The following is a 17,203-nucleotide window of genomic DNA, read 5'->3' as shown; positions in this document are numbered from 1 at the left end:
AGGCTCCCTCAGTACCTGTTATACTTTTCAGAGTCTATGCTAGCATCCTGTCCTTCTTTCCTCTCCCCTACCCCAGCGACTGGTCCTCCTTATAATCCACCTGACCTGACCACCTGCTTGTTCTTGCTCTCTCACTGTGTTCTGCTGTCCACTCTCCCAGCCCTGGCCATGTCCAGTCGGCTTTCTTTGCTCTCTGCTCTGGACTCTTCCAGATGACTCTGGATATTCTCTCTCTTACGCACAACGAAAACCTTCTGCCCTAAGACTGGAGCAGTCATACTGGCAATCTTTACCATGCGTCCTCGCAGACAGGTCGGTGTGTCCCTTCGCCTGGGAAGTGGGCTCCAAACTTGGGAAGCTTTGCCTGACAGAACCTTGGGACCGTCCTTATAGGGAAGTGCCGAGGAGGAAGACTCCAGGGTTCGGAAGGTGGGGCTGGAGAATGGAGTGGCATGATGTCAATCAAACTCATATTCGGGGTGTGGGTTTAGACGGGAGCAGAAGTCAGTCTCATGGCAACAGCCCTCCTGAGACCCACACAGCCACTGTGCAGACTGCCCTGGGGGTGCTGGGGAGCTGGGGAGCTGTCAAAGATGCCTGTCACTCCAGGCAGGTTAGGACTCTGAAGCAGGAGAGAATTAGAGATTCACACACAGGGGGTCAATATATATATTCATATATAAAAATTACCGTTAGCACATGCGGAGGTCAGAGCTTCAGGAGTTGGTTCTCTCCATTACCCATACAAATTTGTCTCCCTTAGGATTTCTATTGCTGTGATAAAACACTGTAACCCAAAGCAACTTGGGCAGGTTTATTTCAGCTTACAGTTCCAAAGAACAGTCCATCACTGAGAGACGGCAGGGCAGGAACTCAAACAGGAGCAGATGCAGAGGCCATGGAGGAGTGCTGCTTCGGGGCTTGCTCCCCATGGTTTGCTCAGTCTGCTTTCCTGTACAACCAGGGCCGTTTACCCAGGGGTGGCACCACCCACAGTGAGCTGGGCCCTCAAACAGCAATCATTATTTAAGAAAATGTCCGACAGATTTGCCTACAGGCAATCGGTGTGAGTGGTTTTTTTCTCTCTCTGAGGTACCCTCCCTCCAGATGACCCTAGTTTGTGTCAAGTTGACATGAAAACAGCCAGCATAGGGCTCCAGGGATGGAAGTCAAGTCCTTAGGCTTAGCAGGGAGGGTCTAATCCACCAAGACATCTCATGGGCCCGCCCTACTCAGGAACCTTTAAAATGACTCTGTCCCTGGTTGTGTTTGTTGTTTTCTGTGATACAATTGCCCAAAGGATGATGACATGCACATGGCTTAATGATTAAGCAAAGTCTAACTTTTCAGTTAAGTAAAAAAAATATCTAAGCTGGTTTAGCTGTTTTTCTCATCTTAAAGAATATCCTGCCGGGCGGTGGTGGCGCACGCCTTTAATCCCAGCACTTGGGAGGCAGAGGCAGGCGGATCTTTGTGAGTTCGAGACCAGCCTGGTCTACAAGAGCTAGTTCCAGGACAGGCTCCAAAACCACAGAGAAACCCTGTCTCGAAAAACCAAAAAAAAAAAAAAAAAAAAAAAGAATATCCTGCTTTAGCTGGGATTGTTAGGTGGTTCTCCGAGGTGTACTGCTTTATTTAGCCATGAAAGAGCAATACTGTTACAGGGTAATACTCAAAGAATAGACGTTCTCCACCTGGGCAGTTTGGTGCTTTAACAACTTTGTGATGTCTAGGAAAACAATGGTCCTATCTCTGAAGGCAACTGTGGCTCTATCCGTTGTGTTGAGATATCTTGACTCTCAGTCACCACGAAAAGACTTTTTTTCCCTATTCACGGCTCCTCCATTTCCCCTCTGTTTCTAGCCTGCCTCACGGCCTTTTTGACAGAACTCGTTCTGTATCCCAGGCGGTTCTGCCTCAACATGCCCGTGCATGTCTCAGCCTCTGGAGAGCCACACTTACTTCCCTCTCTGGCGTCCCTCTTGCAGCCAAATGCTCCCCTGAAGATTTGGTGCTGTCTGTCCCTGCTTCAGTTGGATAGCTTCTCCTTCACATCTCCTCCCTGTGCCCATTTTACAGCTGGCGAATGAGACCCAGAAGCACCTCGGCAAGGCCGAGGACGGAAAGAGTTGATCTTGGCTTGAGACCCTGGCATCCCGGGAGAAACACCCTCAGAGCTATTAGTCGTGGGAGGCATCTCAGCCAGGAGTCTGGGGCAAGGATGTTGGACAAGCACCCGAAACCGGAAGCTGCCTGCAGCCTCCCCTGGAGCTTTCAGACGTAGTTGTTTCTGAAGAAAGAAGCGCTGGGGGCAGGGAGAGGAGCTGGTGACAGGGAGCCACAAACGAGGCTCTTTGTAGTGGAACGGGCATAAATACACATTTTGCCACCAATGACAACTTTCTTGTTAGCTGGCCAGCCAGCACTCCGTGCCAGCAGGCCTTAGAGCCAATCTGCAACGGGCTGACTGGTGCAGAACACGGGCACTGAGCGTCCCCTCCCAGGGTAACAACGACAACCAGGCTTGGGAAGCAGATGCACATTGCCAAGGAGGCCAGATTCTGAGGCCTTGGCAGGGACTGCCACAGCTGCCCATCTTGAGCAAGGCTGTCAAAAGGAGGTGAGGCGTGGGAGCTGGGCCTTTGAGGGGCCACCACAGGCCCCAGCCAGGCCGCCATCAGGTCTTGGCAGGCCGAGAAAGTATTTGTGCTCTTGGAGAGAGAGGAGAGAAAGGCGGTAGGGTCCAGCAGGGCAACTCCTGCCAGTGTTAGGAGGGGGGTGGAAAACAAAACCCTTTTCTTCCCAGATCCTCGAACCCTCTGCCAGGCTCAGCCATTGGTTGGTTCTTTCCCAGCTCTCTTGGCCAGAGATGAGTGACAGAGAGCTGCACCGGGCTCATTGATGAGAGGCCCTGAATGGATGCATCCATGGGTCCTGGCCAAGGGCTCCCCACTTGGGAGAGTGGGGTACCAGTTTTGCATTCAGGAAGACTAACGTTCACCACCAGCCCTTTTAGAATAATGGCGGGGGTGGGGAGCAGCAAAAAGGCCAGGTGCAGACCACAGGGGTGCGCTCCACCATTCCTGGAGGGGGGGGGGGGTCATTGTACACATTTGCAGGCCTATGCATAAACTGTCTCTGTTTGGATTTCCTCCCCCAGAGGCCCACAGGGTCACTGGGCAGCGGAGGAACAGGGGAGGGGCTGAGTCCTAGCTAAGCACAGTCCAGGTTCAAATCAACCTCACTTTCCCCTTCTGTCATACTATGTGATGCCATCTTGTTACATTGACTCGGCTTTGCATCAGTTTAGACAATTCTCCACCCTCCTCTCCTCTCAACAGCCACTTCTACTTTGGCAACATAGTTGGGGTTTTCCATGACCCTGACCATGGTCCAGATGAACTAACCAAAATAAGTAATGTTTGTACAAGCTAAACGTAAACACAAATAACTGTTAAGGTATAAATAGAAACTGTCCTGTGGAGTCTGAAAGATCAGGTTACTCTGACCCTCATCTAAGATTTATACAGTTGTGTTCTGTATGGTTTTGGTTTTTGTTTTTGCCTTTTAAAAACCCTGTACCCCTACCTTCAGCATCAAGTCTGAGATGTTAGCTTCCCTTTTGGCCAAGGGCTCCCCACTTGGGAGAGTGGGGTACCAGTTTTACATTCAGGAAGACTAATGTTCACCCACCAGCCCTTTTAGAATAATGGCGGGGGTGGGGAGCAGCAAAAAGGCCAGGCGCAGACCACAGGGGTGCGCTCCACCATTCCTGGAGGGGGGGGTCATTGTACACAATTGCAGTCCAATGCATAAACTTGCATAAAGTGAAGTCACCAGCTAAAAGTGAAGGACCCTAATTCGGCCTAATATCCTTGGCATGCTCTTAGGACAATCATTTTCAGGATCCACGGGCACTGATTGGTTACAAGTCTTTCTTAGATACCAAATTCTGAGGATACTCAGACTCCCTTATATAAAATGTGCAGTATTTCTGTATAACATAGCGGTAGCTTCCTGTGTGAATGAGAAAGAGAGAGAGAGAGAGAGAGAGAGAGAGAGAGAGAGAAAAGTAAAAAGGAAAGGCTGTGACTGCTCCTAGGTGTGGTGGAGGAGAAAGTTTATTGTAGGTATATGGGGGCACAGTCAGAGGCAGGGGCGTGTGGGAGAGTCCAGAGTGAACATGACCAGACTGAAATTGAGCTGGGCCTTGAAGGAAGAGGGGAAGCGGAAGGAACCGCAACAGCTAGGAGACCAAACATACAACAAAGGGGTAACCAAAATGTCTGGATTACATAGGGAAGAACCTCTGGGGGAAGAACAGCCCAGCCCCTGGCTGGAGAGTGGGAGACAGGGTATGCTGCCAGCCATGCTCGGTAAGGGGTAGGGACTGAGGGATGCTGGGAGAACCTGGAGGCCAGATCTGCTCTGGTGTGTTAAACAGGCACTTCAGCAGTTTGTCCCGGGTTTGAAATGTAACACTGTGTAGTTGATTTGTAACCAAATACAATAGAAACACTATGTAAACAGTTGCTTCAATGTATTGTTTAGCAGACAATGACAGGAAAAGTCTGCCGGTGTCTGCCAGGAAAGGGACAGTGTTGAAAGATCAGCGGTGCTCAGGCTGTGAATGAATTCATTAGGAAGAGTGGTGGTGGCGCACACCTTTGATCCCAGCACTCAGGAGGCAGAGGCAGGCGGATCTCTGTGAGTTCGAGGCCAGCCTGGTCTACAGAGCTAGGCCTGTTACACAGGAAAAAAACAAAACAAAACAAAACCTGTCGCTCTTGAAATTTATGGGCAAATGTATGGACCTAGAAAACATATTGAGTAAGGTAACCCAGACCCAAAAAGACAAATATCATATGTACTCACTCATAAGTGGCTTTTAGATATAAAACAAAGAAAAACCAGTCTATAGTTCATAACCCTAGAAAACCTAGACAACAAAGAGGACCCTAAGAGAGACATACATGGATCTAATCTATATGGGAAGTAGAAAAAGGCAAGATCTCCTGAGTAAATTGGGAGCATGAGAACCATGAAAGCGGGGAGGAAGGGAGGGGAGTGGAGAAAAATATATAGCTCAACAAAAACAATTTAAAAAATATACTACAATGTGGGGGGAAATTTCAAGTGTGCACTAAGAGAAAAGGCTTCCTCTCTAAGATTCCTTAACTTCCTGTTCTTCCACTAACATACATTTGTTCCGCCAGATTCATAATGGTTTAAGGTGTCACAGATTGCTCTTCTCTGGCGAAGGCAGCCATAGCTGCAGCTCTGCTCCCTGCCCCCCAACTCTCACTCCAAGAGGTCCTATTGCCCTCTCCAGACACAGGCCGCTTAAATGCCTCATGGAATTCAAGACAGCCTGCTCCTCCCTGGTCTTGGTGGACTTCCACAGATTGCCAGTGGTCCAGTCTTCAAGGCCTACAACTTCACCTCTTATTCAACGGGGAGCAGTCAGGAGCAAAAACTCAATGGTCTGTGTCATCTTTTACTGTGTTGAACTATTGCCCACGGGACTAGACTGCCTTCAAAAAAATATGCTCCATCACAAAATGTATAAATTCTCCCTATGATCCTGTGGTGTATATGCTATCAGATAATCTCCTTATGTATTTCTAACAATTGCTCTCCTATGAAAATCTTGCTATGTATGTACGGCTCTCTTATACCTAAAATGATTTCTTATTGCCTTGATTACAAGTTGAGTTTGTCCACTTCAACTACAGCCTTGGTCCTACAGATGCACACCACTAACCAGGTAAACTCTATCTAATGAGGCTTCATCAGTATATGGTCTATTAATCAAGGACTGAGAGATAAAACCAGTATTCTAAACTAATACTCTCTTCTTTTAATAACTGAAGCCTACAACCTTTAGACACGCTTAACCACATCATGTCATACTAACTATTATAGTTTTTTTTATACTTCTCTATCATATGGTAAACAAGAGATATTTTAAAATCAAATATAACCAACTCAACTGCAAGATGGTCAGTTCTCAGCTTGCCATCCATATAAATTATTGGCGGGGCTGGAGAGATGGCTCAGAGGCTAAGAGCACTGACTGCTCTTCCAGAGGTCCTTTGTTCAAATCCCTGCAACCACATGGTGGCTCGCAACCATCTGTAATGAGGTCTGGTGCCCTCTTCTGGCCTGCAGCATACAGACAGAACACTGTATAAATTACTGGCTACTAATTTTAAAATGATTATTCTTCCAGTCATCCTCAAACCTTAATTACCCATATTATTCATTGCCCAGAGAGATGTAAACATGCTGCACTTATCAAACAAAAGAAGGGGAATTGTGGGGAGCCCACAAGTATCATACAGTAAATGTACAGCTGACAGATCTATTGGATTATCCACCGGAAGTGTATTCGTACATCCATACGCTCCACCTGGAGAACCCATTTTTTCAGAGCTGCAGGAACATCTGTCTCTGCATAAGTCACTGTCAATTCTGTAAAAATCTTGTGAAACCATGGCATTTTTTCCTTCTATATTATCCCAGCAGTGTCTCAGGGTATAAACTTGACTTTTCCTGCAGGGCAACTGGATACCTCCCCCACACACCATGAAGCCGTGGTGTGAAAAGGATTCAGTCAAGCCCTTGTTCTCACAGCCAAAATCTACATAAAAATAGTCCCCCACAGACTTTCTTTCTCGGCACTGACAAGAAAGGAGCCTCATAGAGGAGGTCACGTCTGCTCTAACAGCAGACTCAGGAAGGTGTGAACTCCTCTGACCTAACAGGCTACTAATATTCTGTATTTACCCTTTACCTTGATTTCATCTAATATAATCCAGGAAACTAACTCTTTATACAGGAAAAGGGCCTGAGTCGCTAAGACTAGCTTCAGAGAGAAAAAAATTCCCACCTGGGCACCCTGCTGGAGTCAAAAGCAAGGTCCCCAGAAGAGACACGTTTTACCTCATCCAGCCAGGTGCTAATGCAAATCAAGCCTGCAGGTTAGTATTGCTACCAGGGCTGTGTTCCCAGTCACAAGGAAGCTTCACCGCCATGCTCCCTCTTATAGCTCTGTGAAAATGCATGCTTGATACTACTGTTGCCACCTATGGGACTGTTAACTTGTCTGAATGCCTGTATATACTACACCTTACCCTTAGCCTTATCTCTTATGCTTATGCCTTAGCCTTATGTCTGATGCTTTGCCCTTATGCCCTAATGCTCTTCTTCCCCTGAAGAATAAAGAAACTTGTAGAAAAAGACCAAAAGAACCCAAAAAAAGAAAAATAAGAAAAACTCTGTCTCAAAAAAACAAAACAGAAAAACAACAACAACAAAAAAACTAAAATAAAATTTAAAAAAGAAGACAGAAGAAGCCAAAAGTAGAAAATTATTTCAGTACACTGCAGTACAGCTACAATGGGTCAGAGAGTCAAGAGGTGTCTAGGGCCGTTTTATAGGGAGCGGTCTACACAGGCCAGCAGTGTTTCCCTGTCACACTGTCCCCGCAATTTAGGTCTTAATGTGGTGGACACCTGTGGGGCTTCTCTCTGGATGGCTGGGCAGACACTTTCCTGAGGAATACATTTTATCATATATGTAGCCTTCTTCTGGAGACAGTCTAACTGTGCAAGGGAGGCATGGGTTCCTAGGGCCAAAGTTCTGAGGGTCTGAACCTGCTCGCTAGAGAGAGAAACACTCTACAGTGCCCTAAGATAGGGCACAGCCGGGGCTTGTAAGGTTAGCTTTTCCTGGTCCTGCTGAGAGACAGCAGAACCTTGCTGGGCACCCAGCCTGCTTCCTGGCAAAGTCAGCCTTGTTCTGAGGCAGGCAGAGCTCAGACAGCCAGCCCTGAACAGCATCCAGTTTCCACAACAGACGCAAGGCCTTTCCCCTGAGTCTTTTTCCACTCATGGTTGGTTGATTTATAGATTTAGACCCACTGGGTTCAGGGTGCCAACATGTCCCTTTTGAAGTCTTAAATTTTGTTTTTATTTGTTGTTTGGTAGGGTTTTTTTTTTTTTTTTTGAGACAGGACCTCCCACTATAGCCCCAGTGGGCCTGAAATTCACTATCTAGCTAATGCAGGCTTCAGATTCTTGGTAATCCTCCTGCCTCAACTTCCTGAGTGCTGGAATTGCAAGGATGAACTGTCTACCTACCATGCCCTGCTTGAAATCCTAAATTATTTTTTTAAACATTTATTTATTTATTTGCTTTGTGGTGAGTGTGGGTTGGGGTGAGTGTGGGCTGGGGGTGAATGTGGGCTAGAGGTGAGTGTGTGCTGGGGGTGAGTGTGGGCTGGGGGAGAGTGCAAACATCTGTGTACACACTAGTACCATGGCATACATGGAAGTTAGAGGGCAAAGTTGATCCTTTTGTTCTACCAGGTTGGGTTCCAGGAATCGAACTCGGGTTATCAGGTTTGATAGCAAGTACCTTTAGCCACTGTGCCATCCTGACAGCCCATAATTGCTTTAATTATTTAAATTATTATCCATTAAAAAGTATTTTGAGTTCTGGGAAGATGGCTTGGTGAGCAGAGAGTACTTTCCAGACAAGTGTGAGAACTGGCGTTCAAATCCCCAGCGCGCATGACATCTAAGTGGGCGTGGTAACCCATGTCTTTCATTGCAGACATATTTGGGAAGCAGAAACGGGGGATCCCAGGTACACCAGCTAATTAGACTAGGCAAGCTGGTGAGCCTGGGGGCAGGGCTAGTTTCACTGCTGTGAGAATGGAGTTACCACAAAGCCATGCTTAGAAGGGCACAGCCATCAGGAAGTGCTGTCTCGGCTCTAGGGGTTGGATCACGTGCATGGTTCACACTGCTGTACTGGGGAAGGTGTAGAGAAACAGGGTTTCCTGATGGGCAGGGCAGATGCTGAGGTCCAGGAGGGTCACTCATCAAGAAGTGACAGATGCTGGGTCTTGGACTGGAATCCTATTTCCCAGGACCGTTTACATAAAATAGGAAAACCACCAAGATTTCTGGAGACGTGCATGCCAAGCAGAAATTAAAATGACGTGGCCTTCAAGGTCGGCTTCGGGAGAGTAAGGGCCGGAGTTCCTGGCTGATGATGGTGGGGTCTCTGCCCTAGATCAGAGGTAGCACAGAGCTTCTGGGTGACAATGTGACCTCTTGCCAGAAGCGGGTCAACTCCAAGGGCCCATTTACAGAGAGAATGTGGGTACCTCTCTATGGTCTGTGGTCCTAGCCCCAGGCCTGCTATCTGCTGGGGAGAAATCCCGTTCACAGTGACCCCTGCTTTCCCTTCACTCGCACTGCAGGCCCACTCTGTGCTAGACATTCAGCCAGGACTTGGGGCCACCAGGAGATCTAGAGTTTCTCTCAGAACTGCAGGCTTGATAAGAAGACAAGTTAGGCACAACATACAGGTTCAGAGCTGACACGGAGTCTTAGCTCTGCCACTTTCTAACTGTGTGACCTCAGGTCGGAAGTCTAACTAATTTTGCAGCCAAGTATGGTGGCATATACCAATAATCCTCTTTGTTCCCCCTGTCCCCTTGGCTATCAACCTAGTGCAACAATGGTCCCCAAGGAATTGGAGTTTCCCTAGAAATCTTGGACTAAACACTTGTGCCAGCTAGAGGAGGAACTTGTCACCCGAGATGAGATTCTACAGAGTGCTGACAACTGCCTGTCTGTTGCATGTTAAAGGGGAAAGAGGCATTTCAAGACTGGCCAATGGCTAGATAAACCAAGTAAGTCTCTCCTTAGAAAGCATCTTTCTTCTTCTCTGCCAGAGCCCAATCCATCAGTTCAGTCCGGGATCCTGTTTTACCACACTATGGACCAGTCAGCTTTCCATCATTGCCATCGCTGGGACCAAAATTCCTGGCACAGAAACAAGGGAGGGAGGATTTATTTGGGCTCACACTTTGAGGGAATTCAGTTCGCGGTCAGGGGGACACGTGCTTGAGCAGAACATTGTGGCTATGGAAACATGGCGGAGGGTCTTCTTCAACTCATGATGGACAGGAAGAAGAGAAAAGAAAGGGGCATGGACAAAGAGATCCCTTTTCCCTGCCAAGGATGGGCATCCAGTGAAGTCCTCTTCTGGATCAGTCCCCATTCCTTACGTTTCCAGAATCTCGCAAAATGGCACTAGCAAAGGTAATGTTAGGTTGGAAGCATCACACCAGCCCCTGGCATTCATCCCAGCCCCCTGGCCCGGGAGTTGCGTTGGTCTGGACTCCAAATCCCAGCATGCCAAGTCCTGACCCCTCCCCAGGGGAGGGTCAGGACCACTCCCACAGGATATTTAAGTGGGCACCCAATAGAGGAACACGTGGTCCTGGGTTTTGCATATGCTCTCCTGCCATGCTCTCGGCCACCCAAGAGTGTTATATTTATTAAAACATGGGCATTTTAATTTGGTTTAATTTGGCCTGATTGGATTTCTATGCACCGGAGGAGCGGCTCATCTTAGGATTTTTCCTAACAGCAAGAACCCCAAGCCTACAACTCACCACAAGGGACAGTTACAAAGTTTAAACACAGGCTGATAACGCAGTTAATAAAAACGATCACCTTGCAGGCATGAGGACTTCTGACCAGGAGCCTGGTGTGGCAGTGTACAGTTACAGCATGGGGGAGCAGAGACAGGCAGATCCCCGGGGCCCACTCGACAAGTTTCAGCCAATGAAGAGACCCTTTCCAAAGCAAGGTGGGTGTCACCTGAGGAACAACTCTCAGGTTGTCCCTTGGCCTCATACGAAGGTCCATGGGTAGCCACACATACATGTGCACACCCACGCAGCTTAAATGAGATAGCACACTCAAATGACTTAAAATTACCGTCTGATTTACAGAAAGCTACTTTTCTGGAGCACAAGAGAATAGCAATTATTTCCCCCTGGTTCTTCATCTGTGTGTACAATCGCTTCAGGAAACTCAACTTACAAAACTCCTGGTGTTGGACCTAAACTCGTCAGCATTAGAAGGTTGCGCCATGTAAACAGTTGCCGAGTGACTATAAATACTTTAAGATCCTGACAGGACAATTCTTGTGGAGGAAGAAGTGAGTGTATCTTGGGCTTCCTCTACCACTGCCAAGTTCCAGAAGCCGGAAAAGACTGCTCCCAGGAGAGTTGAGAGGACTTGGAGTTCCCAGCTAGAGGACCAGCCCTGAACCTCCCTTAAGGGAGACAATTTCATTTGTAAATTCTCCAAATATCTGCCTAATCCTCTCCCAACAAGAAAATCTCTGAGCAGGCTGGAGGAAGCATTTCCTGTTTGCCCTGACTCACAGCCTGGTGGACCCTACATAGAAGGAATGATCCTGAGTCCCACGGCCTCCAGGCATTGTATAGGGGACCAGTAGAGCATCAGAATACACACTGTGGCCCTGGGCATGTGAGCTTAAAGGATCCTGGGGTGGTAGCCGTGTGTTCCCAGCCTCTGCTTGGACAGCAACACTGGAGGACGGCGCCTGAGTCCGTAAGTCTCCTGAAATACCTTGCATGTCTCTAGGCCTACAGAGAGTGGAAGCCCAAGTGGCCATATCCTCTCAAAAGTCACAGTGCCCAGAGCCATCTCGAGTCCCAGCGGAAGGCCAGAGATACTGGAGCCCCAGCATTTTGCCTGGAGGTCACCTCTGAAACCAGATCCTATCTTCACATACTCAGGGAGAACCCTGCTTCAAGTATTACGTTAGCTTCCGATGGTTGCTGTCATTAGTTGAGGCAAGGACAGTTTCTTTGCCCAGTGTCTAACTTTTGTCACCAATGAAAGCAAACTTCCATATGGAGGTTCTTCAACACCCAATTATTTTTTTGAAGTAAATTGGTGCTGCCATGAGCAGATGTGTCTCACTATGAAAAAAATGTCTTCTTGTGTTATAAAAACATCTTAAATGCCATATTGTATCACTCTCTAAAGTGTTTGAAGACCATCTATAGATCTAAAATATATCTCTATTTGACTTTGAAAACATACCTAACATGACCACAAATTTTACTGTTAGATAACAAGTAAGCTATATGTCTTAATTATCCTATGTAATTTGAAATAATAACTTTCAAGGACTAAAAATTTACATTACAGTGTTAAATGAGCTGCATAGGGCCAATACCCAGAGTGGAGCACATATGCAATATAACAAAAAATAATCTTAAATTTGTATCAATATACAAAAATTCACACCAGTGTAAAATATTTGAGACTAGTATTTTCTTTTTTAATTTAAAAGTAGATTCAATAGTCTAACCTTTTATCCTGACAATCCTATATCCTGCTTTTTTGCTTTACAGAATGAGATCCTGGAATCTAATCTCCTTTCCTCTCTGACCATGACCAATAACAACTTTTACCCAACTCCATTAAACAATAATAAATATCCTTTACTCACTGACTGACCAAAAGTCACCCACTCCACCTCTTAGGAATGTGGGCATTGTATTCTTAAAATTACTTCCTCTTGTCTGGGGGAAACAGCATTTTTAGGGGGTCCTGAGAAAATTAAGAAAATGATCAAGCACTGGCAGAGCTCGCTGTTGTCCAGTCTCAGTGTGATGGGCAAGTACAGGGCTTTTCTGAAGTCCTGGTTGGAATAGTACACGAGTCTGGACCTTGTTAGTGAACCGTTTTGAAACTGTCCTGAGCATTTTGTAGCTCAAAGCTGATCTTTGGGTGGTGTTTGTCAGCTTTAGCGGCCTTACCACAGTCCAGGTGGAATTGTCATTACGGGGCCTCATCATCCTTTTGGAAACTTCCAAAGTCACAGTTAGGAACGTTAGGAACGGTTCATTGTAGGAAAACATTTTAAATGTCATATGCAGCAGATCTCAAAGAGGTAAAAGTACTATACTCTATTAAATACACGAGGAAAAACAAACTTAATTCCTAATTACTTGCTTCAAACTCAAGACGGAAAGCACATACAGGAAGCTAGATGGAGCCTAGATATAGAATTAGTTAGTATTCTATATGGCCATTAATATCATAACACAAGATATACATAGCTTGTAAATTTCAAAATATTATTCATACATTAAAGAAAGTTTAAAAGAGTCAAAATAAACCCAAGGGATTATGAGATTCGTGACAATGAAATAGTCCCTTAAGTTTGATTTTCTTCTGTCCCATGCCAGGTGACTCTTCTGACATAAGACAGAAATTTTGGGTGTTCCTTTAACAAGCATTGGGTTTAGAGAAGGAAAGGGCCACCCTTCAACTCCAAGACCAGTTTTAATTTTTAACTGAGTTTGGACTATAAAAAGAATATTTGCCTTATGTGTCTGTACAGAATAGCAGAAACAAGCATTTGGGAATATTTATGAAATTTTATCCTGTTGGAAATGTGATATACCCAATTGGCCAATTGACTCCTTTACTTGGGTAATTTTCTCTGTAAGATTCCCACTCTTCTTCAGATGCCTTGTTTGTCCAGTGGTTTTCAGATTCCTTAGTAGGATGTTTTTAGTCTACTGGAAAGATAAAAACAAAACCCTGCCCCAATCTTAATTTTGGGGAGTCCCTTTTTTGGCAGGTTATATCCTTGTTAAAACAAAATTCTTTTTTGACACCAGAAAAAGAATTATCTTTTTTTTTTCTTTTTGAGACAGGGTTTCTCTGTGTACTGGAACTTTCTTTGTAGACCAGACTGGACTCGAACTCATAGAGATCTGCCTGCCTCTGCTGCCTTCTATGGTATAAAGGAGAATCCAATTAGTTCTTTATATAAACTGAAGTCTCTTGCTTTGGAGATATTTGTTGCTAATCCCTTCCAAAAAAATTACTATAGCTCTTTGCCAATGTTCACTTTTTGCACATAATGAAGCAATTTCAGCATTAGTAAAAGTTATACAATTTCTCCTGGGTTTATTCCTGCTAATTGATAAAGTCTCACTTTTCCTTTTAGAATCAATGCAGAAAACGTTTCTACATAGGTCTTTAACTTTTTACTCTGTGTGGTAAAAATATCCATTCTAGATTATTACCTTCTCTCTGCATAATAATTCTTAGGGAGAATGTGCAGGAGGTAAAATAACCAGAATACAATCAAGCTCTAGATCCAGTTAATCCACATACACATCTTATATTTTCTTTTCTACCAAAGCCAATTCTCTCTCAGTCTTAGTTTTTTTTTTTTTTTTTTTTTTTGGTTTTTCGAGACAGGGTTTCTCTGTGGCTTTGGAACCTGTCCTGGAACTAGCTCTGTAGACCAGGCTGGTCTCGAACTCACAGAGATCCGCCTGCCTCTGCCTCCCGAGTGCTGGGATTAAAGGCGTGCGCCACCACCGCCCGGCTCTCAGTCTTAGTTTATAATTTTCTTGGACAATTTAAGTCCTTATCACCTTGTAAGGTTTGAAATAGATTAGTTAATTCTTGAGTTGTTAATCTAATTGTAGGCTGTAGCCAGTTAATATCACCTAGTAATTTTTGAAAATCATTAAGAGTTTGTAATTGGTCTTTTCTGATTTGTACTTTCTGTGGCTGAATTTTTTTTTGTAAACCTATCTTATGTCCTAAATAATTAATAGCATCTCCACTTTGTATTTTTTCAGAAGCAATTTGTAATCCCCAACAAGGCAAAATTTGCTTTATTTCTTCAAAAAAAAAATTTCTAAGGTATGTATGTCTGAATCATCTAGTAAGATATCATCTGTATAATGGTAAATTATAATTGAGGGAGATTTTTATAAATTATTTCTAATGGCTGTTGAATAAAATATTGACACAAGGTGTGGCTGTAAAACATCCCTTGTGGAAGAATTTTCCACTGATACCATTTAACAGTCTGAGAAATATTGTAAGTAGGCATTGTGAAGGCAAATTTTTCTCTATTCTATTCTTGTAAAAGTATAGTAAAAAAAAAAAGTAAAATCAGTCCTTTAACTTAATCACTATACTAGACCATCCTTTAGGTAATAAAGAAGACAAAGGAATTCCAGGCTTTAAAGGGCCCATTGACTGAATCACCTTATTTATGGCTCCTAAATCCATTACTATTCTCCATATTCTAGATTTCTTTTTAATAACAAATACAAGAGAATTCCAAGGACTGGTCGATTCTTCAATATGTTGAGCCCACAGCTGCTCCTGTGCATGTAATTTTTTTTTGATGTCAGAGGCCATTGTCCTACCCATACAGGTGTATCAGCCATTCATTTATCATTTTAAAGGTAGGGCTATTGGTATCTCTGAAACAACCAGCTGTCTGTGACTGCTCTTGATAATACATTTTAATATTTCTCTCAGAAACATTCTTTATTTTATGGTTTGTTTCTGAGATTGAGCATTTTGCATTGCTACAATAAATCATGTCCCCATAAATTCATTGCTATGTTTGCTACATATGATTTTAATTTTCCTATCTGTCCTTCTGGCAGAATATAAGTAGGTAGGGAAAACTAAACTGAATGCTGGGAAAAAGAAGGCAGAGTCAGGGAAAAACCATGGTAGCCCCACCAGAGACAGACACTGGAACTTTAGCTGGTAAGCCACAGCCTCGTGGCAATATACAGATTAATAGAGATGGGTCAATGGAAGATATGAGTTAACCATATTGAAAGATAGGAAAACAATGTAAGATATGAATTAACCATATGGAAAGATAGGAAAACATGCCTGGAGTAAACCGACTCCAGCAGCCTCTACAAACCCCATTTCCTCTCCATCTGGGGTTAGCTCACTGCAAGTGGCAAACAAACCGAAAATGTGTCTTTGGCTCTTTATGATCACCGTTTTTGTCATCAAGCTTGGGAGTCACAGCCAGTGCTCAAGGCCAGGTTTTCCATCAATTAAAATAGCTAAATTGATAGTGACAAGCAGAATAAGGAGGCTTGTTCAACGTGCCTACACTGGGATAAGGGACAAAGATCCAAGTTTGTCTTCTGAGTCCTGAGGTCAGAGTACAGTTCAGAGGCCTAAGGATTTACATGTCTAAGAAGCAACACACACACACACACACACACACACGGTCCCGCCCACCATTGACCCATCTTTGTCTGGGCTTCAGTCACATCCTGTAAGGGGATCTGACAAGAGGTTAGAATTCATAGAATCTCTTTCTGGGAGACAAGTTCTCCCTCTGCCTGGTGCCTTTTCCTTCTCCCACGCAACATGTAAGATTCCTGGGGAATTTCCTATTTCTTTGGGGTCCCTGGTTTTCAAAGTTTGACAGTCATATTGGGAGACACAAGTATCTCTTTAGAACATCTTCATTTCTGCCATCCCATTGAGGGAAGGTGGAGAGATGAGGGAAGGTAGGGAGAAAAGAAAGAGTAGGAAATAAAGAAGCCAAATTTCATTCACGGTGATATCCTGGTAATCACTCAAGACAATAATGAGGACTTTCGAGAACTGTAAATAAAATCAGAGGTAAACAACAATCAGAGGAACCACAGCTGAGGGTGTGTGGGAGGAGGAGACCCAGAGAAGGGATGTCTGAGTCAGCCTGGAGGCTGGGGCACTTGCCCCAGTGAAGGCAGAGCTCATACCAAGGACGTGACAGGCCCTGGTGGGATCAGAAGGGTGGGCTCAGGGAGCCCCAGCCATCTTCTTGGCTGTTGGGGGAACTATCGGTTGCCTCCCCTTTGGCTCAGGAATGCTGCCCACAGTCTTCTAACCCAGATCTTAAAGAAGACTGCCATCAAAGGGCTATCTCAAACCTAGCTATGCCCACCTCTCCTACTGGTTTGCCCCCACCCAACACACAAGATAGCTGTGACCTCAGACACACCTTCATTTTCACGATCAGCGTCTCTCCCTCCAAAATAAAGGTTTATGGAGTGTGCTAGTCTTAATCCCAATGAGAGAACAAGACCACTACCATAATTTGAGCCAGATTTGAAGCAAGCTTGGTCTTTATCGGGGCACCCAAGAGCTAGCCAGCGCCCATTGGCTCCTAAGTTGGGGTAAAGGGAGCAGCCCCGAAAAAAAAAAAAACTTTAAAAAACATCTTCTGGTCTTCCACTGTGATTAGGGAGGGGTCAGGGTATTCTCAAAAACAAATCAAGGTCATGGGAAGATTCTAGGAAAGAGAGAGTAACTCAACTCTCATTGGAAATGGAGTCAGGCCGGTTCCTCAGTAGCACACACCTGTAACCAAAGGAGGAAATGGAAGTCAAATTGATACGTAAAGGACTCGCCAATAAACTCACTTATACTAAGTTACAAGTAAGTAAAACTTACCCAAAGGACCTCTGCCTCCAACCCGGTGGTTCAGAGATGGTGCTGGCTTCTAGCGACTC

The sequence above is a fragment of the Microtus oregoni genome, unplaced genomic scaffold (assembly GCF_018167655.1).
Source record: "Microtus oregoni isolate MIOR12 unplaced genomic scaffold, Mior012 000000F_ref0000247, whole genome shotgun sequence".
NCBI classification, from domain to species: domain Eukaryota; kingdom Metazoa; phylum Chordata; class Mammalia; order Rodentia; family Cricetidae; genus Microtus; species Microtus oregoni.
Note: the sequence above shows the minus strand (reverse complement) of the source record.